Source organism: Podarcis vaucheri, assembly GCF_965113315.1.
Source record: "Podarcis vaucheri genome assembly, chromosome: 1".
Classification (NCBI taxonomy): domain Eukaryota; kingdom Metazoa; phylum Chordata; class Lepidosauria; order Squamata; family Lacertidae; genus Podarcis; species Podarcis vaucheri.
In genome coordinates, this window is record NC_138759.1 from 51,927,690 (window position 1) to 51,940,217 (window position 12,528).

The 12,528-nt window shown below is 45.4% G+C and overlaps 1 protein-coding gene across 6 annotated transcripts in view; it reads left to right on the forward strand.

Annotated features, from left to right (window-relative positions):
* Window positions 1–1,907: 1,907 nt before the first annotated feature.
* PACSIN3 (protein kinase C and casein kinase substrate in neurons 3) overlaps window positions 1,908–12,528 on the forward strand; it is a 28,731-nt gene continuing 18,110 nt past the window's right edge. Inside the window, exon 1 of one of the 6 annotated variants that reach the window (XM_082225815.1) lies at window positions 1,908–2,304. The gene's annotated coding sequence lies outside the window, so the exon portion shown is untranslated. Of the gene's footprint in view, window positions 2,305–2,613; window positions 2,636–2,863; window positions 2,886–12,528 lie in introns of those variants that run through there. The other 5 variants (XM_082225814.1, XM_082225813.1, XM_082225809.1 and 2 more) reach the window with 5 other exon arrangements.

A 12,528-nucleotide genomic window follows, 5' to 3' on the forward strand; every position in this document is an offset into this window, starting at 1 on the left:
TGAGTCAGTTATCTGGAGTCTGAGTTATTATCTGTTGTTTTTCTGAAACAGATGGAGCAACATAAACTAAGTGTGGTGACTTTAAAGGCTGTTGCACAAGTTACGTTTTAGGTGACAGTGATATGCATTTAGGATTACATCCTACTGAGTTTAATAGAACATGTTTCAGAGTAATCATTTTTAGGACTGGGATACATGACTGAAGTTGTATTTTTTCCATTCTGAAAACTTAGCATCTATGTTCCAAAATGTGTAATACCTATAACATACTGCAGGGAAGTTCCAGTTGCCATCGATGTTCAGCAACTTGTTTTCCTGATGCAATGTGTGTGCAGTCTTTTCACTTATCACCATGTAACCAACCAATGGTTCTCACCCATATGTGATTAGGAAAAAAATGTCCAGGGTGTAAGCTCCAGATAGAAAGTAGTTCTGGCAAGTTTTATTTTAGAAACTGAGACTCTATGTGGGCAGTAGCCTTCTTCCACCTAACAAAACAATAGTAATAAATCCAAACCTATACCCTTTGCAATAACAGAAGTTCTAGATTGTTAAGGCTAGCATAAACAGAAAGTAGACTGGAAAAGGAAAATGTTCCCATGCATGTAATGCAAAACCTTGTCTCAAATGTTGAGTCATAGCTAAACTGGTTTAAGGAAGGTGGAGAATGCAGCTCCACTTTTCAAAGATCCCAAAGGCTGTAAAAGGTAGGAACTGAAAACTGGAGGTGGTGTTAAAAAGAGAGAAGGGGAAGAGAAAATGGGTTGTTAAAAACAAAACAAAAAACCCTGAACCAAATTAGGGGATGAGGGAAAGGAGAAACTTGGCAATAAGAACATGTCTTTTACTGCATCAATAAGCAGTGGTTTTTTTTCTGGGGCGCCGCAGGGGTACACACACCCCTAAACACTTTGTGAATCTAGGTTTGGCCTCATTGAGGGGCAGTATTTCAATATGAGTAGGAAAATGAGAGTACCCCTAAAGAAAAAAGCACTGTCAATAAGGCATCTTTTTAAGCATAGTAAGACACCATGGCCTTCAGAAAGGGTGAGTGGGGAAGGGCTGTAGCCCAGTGATAGAGCACATGAAAAAGATGAAGGCAAGGGAAGATCCCAGCTGGAAACCCGAGAGCTGCTGGCAGTCTGTGTAAACAGCACTGGGGTAGAAAGGCTAATGGCAGCTTCCTATTTAAGACTTCTGGTTTCTCTTCAGACAAACATCTCAGTGCTCTGTTCCTGGAAGCCAACAAACTGGCTGTTTGTGCCCAAGGGAGAAGTGGGGCAGCAGAAAAGGTGAGTTGGCTGTTCTAAGAGCGCAGCGCCAGCAGCCTCGTCAAGGAGTTTCCTCACTGCAGTGCCGAGCCCAGCAAACCACTAAAAAGCAATCTGGGAAGGAGGACGCCCGGGTGAATCACTGCTTTCTCCTCTTTTGGCAGAGCCCTACAGCCCTTCGACAGGCTTTGCGAGTGCAGCTGTCTGTTCCCTTTTTGCCCCATGGCAGAAAACCCTCCGCCTCGATATCCCCGGAGCCTCCTCGGTGCCTGCTTGTTGCTTCACCCTGAGCTGTGCTCAGCGGCTTAAAAGGAAAGAGGAGCGACAGGGCCTGCAAACCGCACCGGTTGGAATCCCTGCTCGCGTGAGGGCTGCGCCAGAGTCACGCACTCTCCACATGTGCAGAGGCGCTCCCACTTTCCCTCGCCTGTCCCGACTGAAACCCGGCTCCTTCGGAAGCTGAGCCCCGGCTGCGGTTATGCGAATATCACCACCCCATTCCCCCACCCCGCCGCTTTAAATGTGGCCAGCTCAGCCTCTCCTGTTGCTGCTGGGCAGGGCCTCCCTTCATCCCCACGACGACAGCGGGATAATTGGATCAGAAGCTCCCTCCCTCTCGGCCCGAGGCAGGAGGGTGGAGGGAGCCTTCTTTTTCTTGCCCAGCGAGCTCGCGCTCCTCGCTCGCCCGCCCGCAGCCCAGGCCTCTTTGCGCGGGAGTCGCGCCGCGCTCCCCTTCGGAGGTCTCCGGGGGGCTGCGTGGGTCCGCCTACCGCCCGGGAGGCGGGCCGGCCTCCCCCCTCCCCAAACGCTTCGCTGTCCGTCCGGCCGCTTGAAATAGGGGGAGGGGCGACGGAGCGAACGAGAGCGAGAGTTTGCGCCGCGGGAGAGGAGCGAGAGGCGGATTGATCCGGGCAGGGTGGGCTTGACGAGGAACGTGTCCAGCCTTTCCCCCCTCGGACGTTTCGCTGGTTGATCCCGGCGAGCCTCAGGACTCCTCTGCGAGCGGGAGTCTCCGGAGCAGCCACTTGGAGAGGTAAGTCTCCTAGTAACCTCCTCTCCCTGCGGGCTCTGCTCGGGGGCTGGACTACTCGCAGCGTCTCCAACAAGAGCCCATTCTTCTAGCAGGGAAAAGAAAGGGAGATTCTTTTTGGGTCCGTCCCCCCCGTTTTGGGAGGGTGGGACCGAGGTGGTAAGTTCCTTTCTTGGAGCTGCTCCCGAGCAAGGAGCCACAGGATCCCTGTTCCCTTTTTGCTGCGCTCGACCTCCTGCTCTGCGTCGTGGAAAAGGCGCTCCGAGCCCTTTCGCCTCGCCAGACAGAGAGCGATTGTCCTCCTCGAGGCAGCAGCTGCGGCAGCTTCGAGAAGGTAACGCAGCAGCGACTCTCGAGGGAGGGGGGGGGGAGGATAACTGAGTCGTCTTTATTTTCCTCTCAGGACGGCTGGCGGGCGCCCGGGGCTGCTCTCGCCCTCTTTCCACTGCCGTCGTCCTCGCTCCCCTCCTCCTCTCCCCTAGTCAGGGCTGCTGCGCGTACGGAGGCGGCGGGGCGCGAGTGCGCTCCGGGTCTCCCACGTTGCTCTCTGCGGACATTCTTTCCGCTGGATTGCGCGGGGGCAGGTAGGTCGTGGCCCTTGTCCGGGGCAAAACTGCCGCCGCCGCACCCACTTCCAAGATCTCTCCGGTGAAGGAGAGGGGGAGTGGGGGGCGGGGAGACATGGGTTTCTTATAACGGGTGGGAGGGGGACAGACGCGCTCGCCAACTTCTTCAGTTTTAAACATTAGGAACTAAGGATTTGGCAGCGTTCTGGACAGGTTTGTTTCATACTTGTGGTCCTCTCCCTCCTCCTCCCCCCCTTTCCTGTCATCGCTAAGGCCGATAACTTTCGGGTGGGAACCCCTCTGCTAGGGAGCACCCTCGTCTGATTGGTGCGGAACTGGGCTCGGGCGCGGGAGATAAGATGACAGAGCTCCTTTGTGAAGGAGGATCTGGTGCGAGCTGCTTCCCACAATGAAACTGGAAGCCACAGGCCGTGCAGGGGAGTTTAGCAAGAGGGGCTGCCAAAGAGAGTAAAAGCCACTAGGATCCTTCCCTCCACACTTATAATTCCCCCCTCCGCCATCTACAACTTGATGTTTGAAGGGCTGGGTAAAAACGCTTCTGCTTAGCCATCAAAATGAAATTTCCTCCTGCAGGAGATGACTGAATATTACAGTTCTGGGCCGATCGGAATTTGATTTGTTTAAAAAGTGGGGTGCCAAATAAGAGTATACTACACAATTGGTGATATCAAACTAAGTCATACTCTGAGTAGAGCCATTTATATTATATTATTGGCTAGCTTATATTGTAGTTTAAAATTTAGTTGTTTGTAATATATAGATTGGATTTTTAAACTAATTTAGTATTTAAAGCTTTGGGAATTCGGACTGGAAAGAAGGGGTGGGACAGTTTCAAGCTGTATAGCTTGTACACTACAGAATTAAAATGGAAGTAGCAAGCCTTGCCAGCAGAAGGTGAGATGCAAACAGCTGCAGTATTACTGCAGTTTTGTGCTGGGAGGAAAAAGTGGAAGGGAAGGTCCCCTTATAGATGCTGAGGATATTATCTCTGTACGGTTGAGTGGCATTTTGTTGGCGACTGAGGAATGGACATGCAGACACCAGGGGTTGCTCTCTGAACCTGTGTGATCTTGTTACCTGGCTCCACAGATATTTTTATTTTTATTTTGGGTAACTCTGTCCATGAAGGAAAGAAGTTAATATGCTGTGCTGATATTCTTGTACAGGGAACTTAATACTGGATTTCTGTTGTAGCAAGAGAGAAAAGACCATCTGTGGTTTGTCCTTTCTTGGTCATGGAAGAGGTCAGAAGCTCCTCAAAGGAAATGTCAGAGGAGCTTGCAAGCTGTACAAACTGTGAACCAGTATAACAGCTTTCTGTGCCAGCTAAATTTCCCTACTTGTTGCACTTAACACGATCTATTTATTTGAAGGGCTGGTCAAAAGGAGGAGGGGGAAAGCCACATGCAGCTTCAAATTTGCCCTTCTGGATTTCTCATACAGCAGGTGGCTTCCAAAAATCACAAATACCTGGGATAGTAAAGTCAGCCATGAACCTATTTGCATGGAAATGTGTGAGGTTTTTACCGATGGTTAATAATATAACTCTCAAATGCCTCCCATAGTATTAAAGAGTTAAAACCTTGCTTTAAAAGGCGTATGTTCATTCCACTAAACTTTACCTTGAATAACATTAAGAGGATTTGCAATTATGAAGCAGAGCGTTAAACAAATGCTGGATAGAACTGTTTCTAGGTGTGAGCCGATTGCTAGGTGGAGCAAGAATGGAATTTCTGCTACTGCATTACAGAGTTAGATGCATTGTGGCTCAGGGGAGGTTTGTTTTGCCTCTGGGTCTTCTGACAGTTCTGGCTGTTGAAGAAACTTAAGGGCTGCTTAAGTTGACACACATAGTCACCAGTTAGGAAGTAGAAATGTGTGAAATGTACTATAACTGTCAGTCTGCCATCAGTTTTGGCTATTTTATTTTTTGAAATAGTCTTCTTCATACAAAATAATCCCTTCAGCATGCCAAACACATGAGCCTTGCTTCTTCTCAAACCAGACCCCAGGTACTGTGTAGGACCCCAGGTACTGTGAGGTATAAGATTGCTCCTCTGTTTCCACCAGCCTGACTTTTACTCTCTGCAGAACCTTGTTGCTGCTTGCCCTAAACCCGGTGTATGGGGGAAACTAGAATAGGCACAAAAACTTTGTGGATTGTAGGATGCTGCAAAGTTAACTAGTAGTTTGTCTCTGTTCCCTACACCTTAACTGCAATACTTGTTCGATATAAATTGATGTAATAAACTCATCCTGGAAACAGCTGGAATAAGGGAAAATGAGACAACTATACTAGGCCATTTCCAGAGGTACAAGGTAGCTTTTGGCATGATAAACTGTGCTACTCAGTTCTAGGTCAGTCTTTGGTGCTTCTTTGCACTGTTAGCATATGTAATCAAGTAACTGATATCTTAAAACTTTGCATGTTTGGGGCCTCGTGCTCAAACAGACGCCAACCACTGGTTTTATCACTTAGCATCACCCCAGCAGATCTGTAAATCTTTAAAGCAGGCTGAATACACCATCCTAAAGCAGATCTCTCCTCTTGCCCTCCTGTCAGGGGACCTAACATTTTAGGCCCATTTACCAGGTTTAATTGAAATAAGGGTTGAATTCCTTTATCTTCATATGCCAGCTTGAAACATAGTTTGATTAGCTGAAGAAAAACATCCTGGCGGAGGGCACGTTTCACTGCCTTGTATAGCAAATGGGTCAGTTCCTGACCTGGGAGACCATGGAAGCCCTAGAAGCTCAAAAAGAAGTCATAACATGTATAGCGGCATTTAGGAATGGAGCATATATGTGTAGAGATGAGTTCACAAGGTTTAAGATAAAGAGGCATTATTTTTTGCTAGTTACTATGCATGTATTTGTTTATTATTTGTGCCCTGCTCTTCACTGAATGGTCCCAGGGTGAGTTACAAAAATAACACAATTAAAACAGGGACAAATATATATTAAAACCAGAATATAAAACAACAAACTAGCCAATGACAAAGTGAACAAAACAACAGCACAGAATAGTAATGTAGGAGGAGGAAAAGCACCTACCCCCAAAACACCCTATGTAAAGAGAGGTGACCCCCAACAAGGAGCTTCCTGATGCTGTAATATGCCCCTTGTGGGGGGTTGTCATCCCACAACCGGGACATCTTCTAGACCAAAATGCCATATTGTGTATTTGTGTGCATTTCATAGCTTATGCTGTGCACATACTTTGTGCACTGAGTATCCAAGTACGAAAGTAATCAACTGCTTGATCTGTGTGTCAATAGTGAGAAACGTACGTGTGGCCTGTACTGATTAATATGTTTGAAGGAAACTGTGACTAAACTATCCTGTTGAAGTACAATATTGTAAATCTGTTCTGCTTTAGCATTGTAAACGTGTATCCTTATGGCATTCCTCCTCTCGCTACTGAACTCCTTTCCTAAAAGACTTTTTCTCGCTGGAGAAGATAAGCTTACCTTATCCATTCCTGCTGAATGGAATGCTCTATTGCCCATTTGGAATGGTGGCTTTTGGCTTCAGTGAGTGAGGAGGGAAAATGGGCAAGGGAAGCTGCCCAGGGAAGCTGTTGGAATGCTAGTGACAGGAGGGTGGTTCTCGGCCTTACTGCCACCCAATTATTTTATATGATTTGTGCTGTATTTGTGATGCTCTATTGTTTTATTTTGTTAGTGTTATTTATCATTTGTAAGCCCCTTTGCAATTCATTTGAATGAAATGTGGCATAGAAAAATAATAAATGAAATCAATCAAATCCTGGCCACTACTGCCTACAAAAAAAATCCCACACATTCAGTATGGTAGGGTGATGACACTGGACTATTCTACAGGGACACATTTGGCAAGCTAGCGTAGCCCATGCTCTCTCAGCCATATTTCCACATTATTACAGTGGTGCCCCACAAGACGAATGCCTCGCAAGACGGAAAACCTGCTAGATGAAAGGGTTTTCCGTTTTGGAGGTGCTTCGCAAAACAAATTTCCTATGGGCTTGCTTCGCAAGACGACAATGTCTTGCGAGTTCCTGCTGGTTTTTTTTCCTTCCCCCCCCTTTTTCTAAGCCGCTAAGCCGCTTATCAGCTGATCCAATCAGCAGATAAGCCGCTAATAGCGCTAATCCGCTAATCCGTCAATGGGCTTGCTTCGCAAGACGAAAAAACCGCTAGACGAAGAGAATCACAGAACGGATTCTTTTCGTCTTGCGAGGCACCACTGTATATAGGTATAATAATGATACTCTTCCCACAACACATTGCAAACTTGTGGGATCACTTTTCTTTGGTATGAGGTAAGAGTTGAAAGATCATGAACTCTATTGCTACATTTTTGTTTTTAGTAGACATATTAGTGCCTGTTCACAGCCACACAAAAATCCTGAATGATAATAATGTGGGACAGCAGTCACTTCTCCACCAGGAAAGACCAAAAAAGGAAGTTCCTTCTCCAGACTTCTCTTTGTTGAACTGAGTAGCTCTGCTTCTTTGAATATCAGTCATTGTTATTTCATTCATTGCTTGCAAACACTGAAATATGGGAGCAAACCTGACTAAACAAGTGCTTTATTTTTTAACAGGATAGCTGGGGATTATGGTCCATTTGTGGGGTGCTGCTTCGCTTGTGAATTGTACCTCAGATGCTCCAGGCTAAACATGTAGTGTTAGATGAACCAAGGCGCTAGCCTCATTCTGCAAATCTGCTGTGACTTTTTTTCCCATTAAAAAAAACTTTTGGGTGCTTTAAATAAAACTGAACTGATTGGTGCTGCCTGTCATTAAAGCAACATTCTTCTAGACTTGAACTAAACATGCCCAAGGCACTAATTGCATTACTTCCAACTTCCTGATGAACTCTAGAGGTAGCCTGCCTAGTATTCTCCATGCTGAGTTTGTTCATACAACACAGAATATTCTTCCTGCATAACAAAAACATTTCTGCATTTAGACAGAGATGGATGTTGGAAGGCAAGAAAACTCAAGCTCTTTCTGACCAGGATCTGGCATTAATATGTTAGCAACATAATATGATAGTACAGTATTAGTCTATGTCTTCTGTTGAGATGGATATGTATCAGTTGGGTAAAAGCTGAAGTACAAAGTCAGCTATTGGGAACCATACAGAACAGCAAAGATGTCTTAGGGCAGCAGCTACTACTTTGTTTACAAAGCTTTATAGAGGCTTCAGTAAAATCCACCTTAAAGGTGAAGGCCTTGCTATAACTATATGGGAAAGCTAAAAACAGTGGTCTGTCCTATGGAACTCAGTTGAATTGCTCATACTGATGTTCTTATTGCCTGCTGCTAACGTTTAATGTTTGAAAATCCGTAACAACTTTCTGTAGGTATATTTACAATGGTATAAATAACTAGACATGGTAGCTGCTTCATTCAAGAGCAAAATGTTGAGTTGAATGAGTATAGTGAAGCTATACAGGATTTTCATTCTTCTGTTTGATTCTTAAACTGCATTCTCAGTTATACGTTGTATGGGTTGAGCTTCGTAGATTATCAGTTAAAAAACCTATTCTGTTTTCCAAAGAAAGGTATTATTGAGATGCTGTATTGCAGGATTCCAGATCCTGAGACTGGATATTCTGTGAAATACTTTTAATTTCTTTTTTGGGGACAGAAAATAAAGAATTTCAAATTTAGACTGAACTGGAACAGATATGCTTGTTGCTTATACGGTTGAGAAGTTTGCTTCTCAAGTGGCTGTGCTTCCTTTAAAACCAAGATGAGCACTCTGTGGTCCTCCTGATGATATTGGACTCCATCCCCCAACATGCCTGACCATGGGCCATGCTGGCTGGTGGGAGCTGTGGGCCACAGGTTCCCCATCGCTGCTGTAAAACAAGGATGGCCAGCTGGTGACCTGTGAGTGACCTCCAGTCCTGAAATTAACTTTTTTCCAGGCCCCTATTAAATTTCAATCATGATAATAGTAACATATTTTCTAAAGTTTTCCTTTTGAAAAGGAAACAGTTTTCAAAAGTTGCAAGATGTCATACTGCTATAAATACAAAAGCTAAAGAGAGATGCAGTTTTCGGCCATGTGCGCTATGACTTTGGAGCCCTTACTGTTAGATGATGCCGCAGGACCTGAATGCAGTGGTACCTCTGGATGCGAGCAGGATCCGTTCCGGAGCCCTGTTCGCATCCAGAAGCGAATGCAACCTGCGCGGGTCGCGATTTGCTGCTTGTGCGCATGCGCGTGATGTCATTTTGACCGTCTGCGCATTCGCGAGCTGCGAAACCTGGAAGTAACACGCTCCGTTACTTCCGGGTTGCCGCAGCGTGCAACCCGAAAATACTTATCCCGAAGCTGCTTCAACCCGAGGTATGACTGTACTGATAAAATGTCCAGGCTAACCTGCCAAATAAATTTCGGGCCCCAGCCCACCATCTGGAGAGTATAGTGACTTCTGAGACTATAGAAGTTGGCCTTCCCTTCTCTAACCTTTACACTGACGTTACATGGGTATGGATTGCTATATGTGGTGTAAAGAAGGGAGAGGTCAGAATACTGGCAAGCTGCCCACATCTCTCTCTAGTCATCTGTGTCAGCACTTGCCTCGCATAATCCACAGCCTTCAAAAGAGGTAGCTGAACACAGTATTGACCACACAATGCCTCCTACACAGTAGTTTCTAGTCAATTACAGGGCCAGTTTCTGCTTGCTAGTACTGAGCTGTCATATCAGTAGACTAGCATAGGGTAGGTTTAAATCACTGACATCAGAACTATACTAGAAAATATATGGGATTGACTTAAAAAGTGTTTTTCTTTTTATTTACAATGTTGTAGTGTTCACTGTTGCTTCTGTAACGTGCCTTGATGATGCAAATGAACTGCTCTGATCGGTTGGTAACCTTTTACGTAACTAACTTTATCACAAGTTAAGACAAGTTCTGTCTGAAGAAGGTCTGAAAAAGCCATTCTGGGAATAGGCTTGGTAAATATCTTAAGGTCACACAAAAATGAGAATGTAAGAAAGGTTGTCTATCATCTATCTATCTATATCTATCTTCTGTTTTCAGATGCCCTCTAGCAGATAATAAGCCTAGGGCAGGGGTCAGCAAACTTTTTCAGCAGGGGGCTGGACTATATTTTGGAGGGGGGAAAATGAATGAATTTCTATGCCCCACAAATAACCCAGAGATGCATTTTAAATAAAAGCACACAGTCTACTCATGTAAAAACACGCTGATCCGCGGACCAGATTTAGAAGGCGATTGGGCCGGATCCGGACCCTGGGCCTTAGTTTGCCTACCCATGGCCTAGGGTTAAACTCCTTAACTGATTTGTTGTGTATCACCTAGGGCTGTAGAGATTGATGGGATTTGCTACTTTTCAGGCCACTTAGTGTTTGTCCCATCCAGCAGTTTACCTTGGTAATCCTCAAAATAAACCTGGCAGGCCAGTATTACTCTGCTCCCATTATTAGAAACGGGTGAGAAAGATGAAGCTGAGAGAGAAGCTCTTACTAAGGCCAAGCAGTGAATTAATAGTGGGGCTGAGCATTGGACTAGAGATCAAGCTCATTGCGTATGCTCTTAACCTTGCACAGTGTAAAAGTGTGTGCCTCAGCATGTCTGATACTGGTTCTAAGGCATGTCTGCACACTCATTGGTTCTCTGGTTTCAGAGCATCTCTTCCTTAGTTCCTGATGTGTTTGGATTTTCCCTAAGCTTGACTTGAATAATCAATTATATGGTTAATGTTAGATTTTTAAGAAGGTCCACTGTCATAACAAGTCACTTATATAGCTGTTTATAGCAGAAGAGCCTGACATATCAGACCCCCAATATTGTATATCTGAAGTCCATAGTGGAAAATGTTTTGTTTAATCACAAGTGTTTATAGCCCAATGGTAGCTGCTTTTTCTTTAACCATTGCATCAAACAGCCTTTTGCCAATGCCCATTCCTTCCTCGCTCCACTCCCCGGTAAGATTGAATAAAAACCGAGGGACATAAAGATGGTGTTTTGAAGTGGTTTCGTCAGCTTTGATGTGCGTTGTAGCCACCATGACCTATTTCAAAATTAAACATTGATTGATCCTGGTTTAAACAGGTTTTGCTTCAGGTTTAAGTGTACTTGTTTGGCTACAATTGGAATCCTACAAAAAATAAAGTTTTATTGGTGAATCTTAACAGCTGAATTACCAGCTCTAGAGGAATGCATAGTATGCAGTTTGTCTAGTCTCCTCTCATCCTGATCAACTTTTTAAAGTGGTTAACTATCAAGTGGACTTTGCTCAAAGTCTAAACTAATTTCTTCTATGATGCTCCTGCCCATTTTGTTGCACACACTTCTTGTGAGCTTGTCTTTTTACTGCCTGTGCTTGGGAGTAGGGACTGCGAAACAACAGTGCAACCCAACATTGGCATTGTTGAGCTTAGAGGAGGAGTTCTTTCTATGTACCTTGATAAAGAGTAGGAAGTAATCCGCAGTACAAGGTGGCATGGCAAACATCTAAGGGAAAGCATACACCTGTGTTTTCAAGTTGTTTCTGTTTTTGTCCCCAGCCTTTTCCCCTTTATCAGTGTGTGTTCTCTTCTTTGCTGCTCAGGATTTCTTCAAATGACTAGTTTTTCTAGGCTGAAGTCCTTGGCAGATGTCTACACCTGGATAAGGCAATTGCTGAAGACTATGGCTGGTTCATCAGGGACGCGGGTGGCGCTGTGGGCTAAAGCCTCAGCGCCTAGGGCTTGCCGATCGAAAGGTCGGCGGTTCGAATCCCCGCGGCGGGGTGCGCTCCCGCTGCTCGGTCCCAGCGCCTGCCAACCTAGCAGTTCGAAAGCACCCCCGGGGGCAAGTAGATAAATAGGTACCGCTTACCAGCGGGAAGGTAAACGGCGTTCCGTGTGCGGCTCTGGCTCGCCAGAGCAGCGTTGTCACGCTGGCCACGTGACCCGGAAGTGTCTCCGGACAGCGCTGGCCCCCGGCCAATAGATGTGAGATGGGCGCACAAACCCCAGAGTCTGGCAAGACTGGCCCGTTCGGGCAGGGGTACCTTTACCTTTACCTTTATGGCTGGTTCTACTAAATCACATGACCTGCTATGTATAACTTTATACAGAAATTGCTCTCTGTATATTTGCTGTGTGCTTTTGCCAACATCTAAATGGAGTTAGTTGTGGTGGAGAACAGACTTAGTGACCCCAAACTGGAAGCATCTTGATAAGTCTCGCCTGTGCTTATAATATGTCTGACAGAGGGCTGCAGAGATAGTATCTGAAACAGAAAACCTGGGATTAAAAGACTCTAATTTTACAGAATGCAGACTAGGGCTCTTCTTCTGGAGTGAGATCATGATTCTCCATGTAGAAATGGGCAGGGTGTGCGAGGGTGTATGGAGAGAAACAATTTGCCAGCAATACTAACTGGGTGAAGAAACATTCTGAGGAATGTGCCTATAGGGTGGTAATTACATTCTCAGAAACCAGCTATCAGTCTAAAGGGTTTGGGTTGTAAACCCGGCTAATGCTAGCAACATCCTTCCACTTGAGCCCATGAGCTCAGCGCTTTTCAGAAAATGTCAATACAGTGATGACAATTTAATGCATATAGTGCAAACTTTGTTTTGCAGCTCTAGAATATTGTGACAGAAGCTGCATGGCCAAGAAGGGA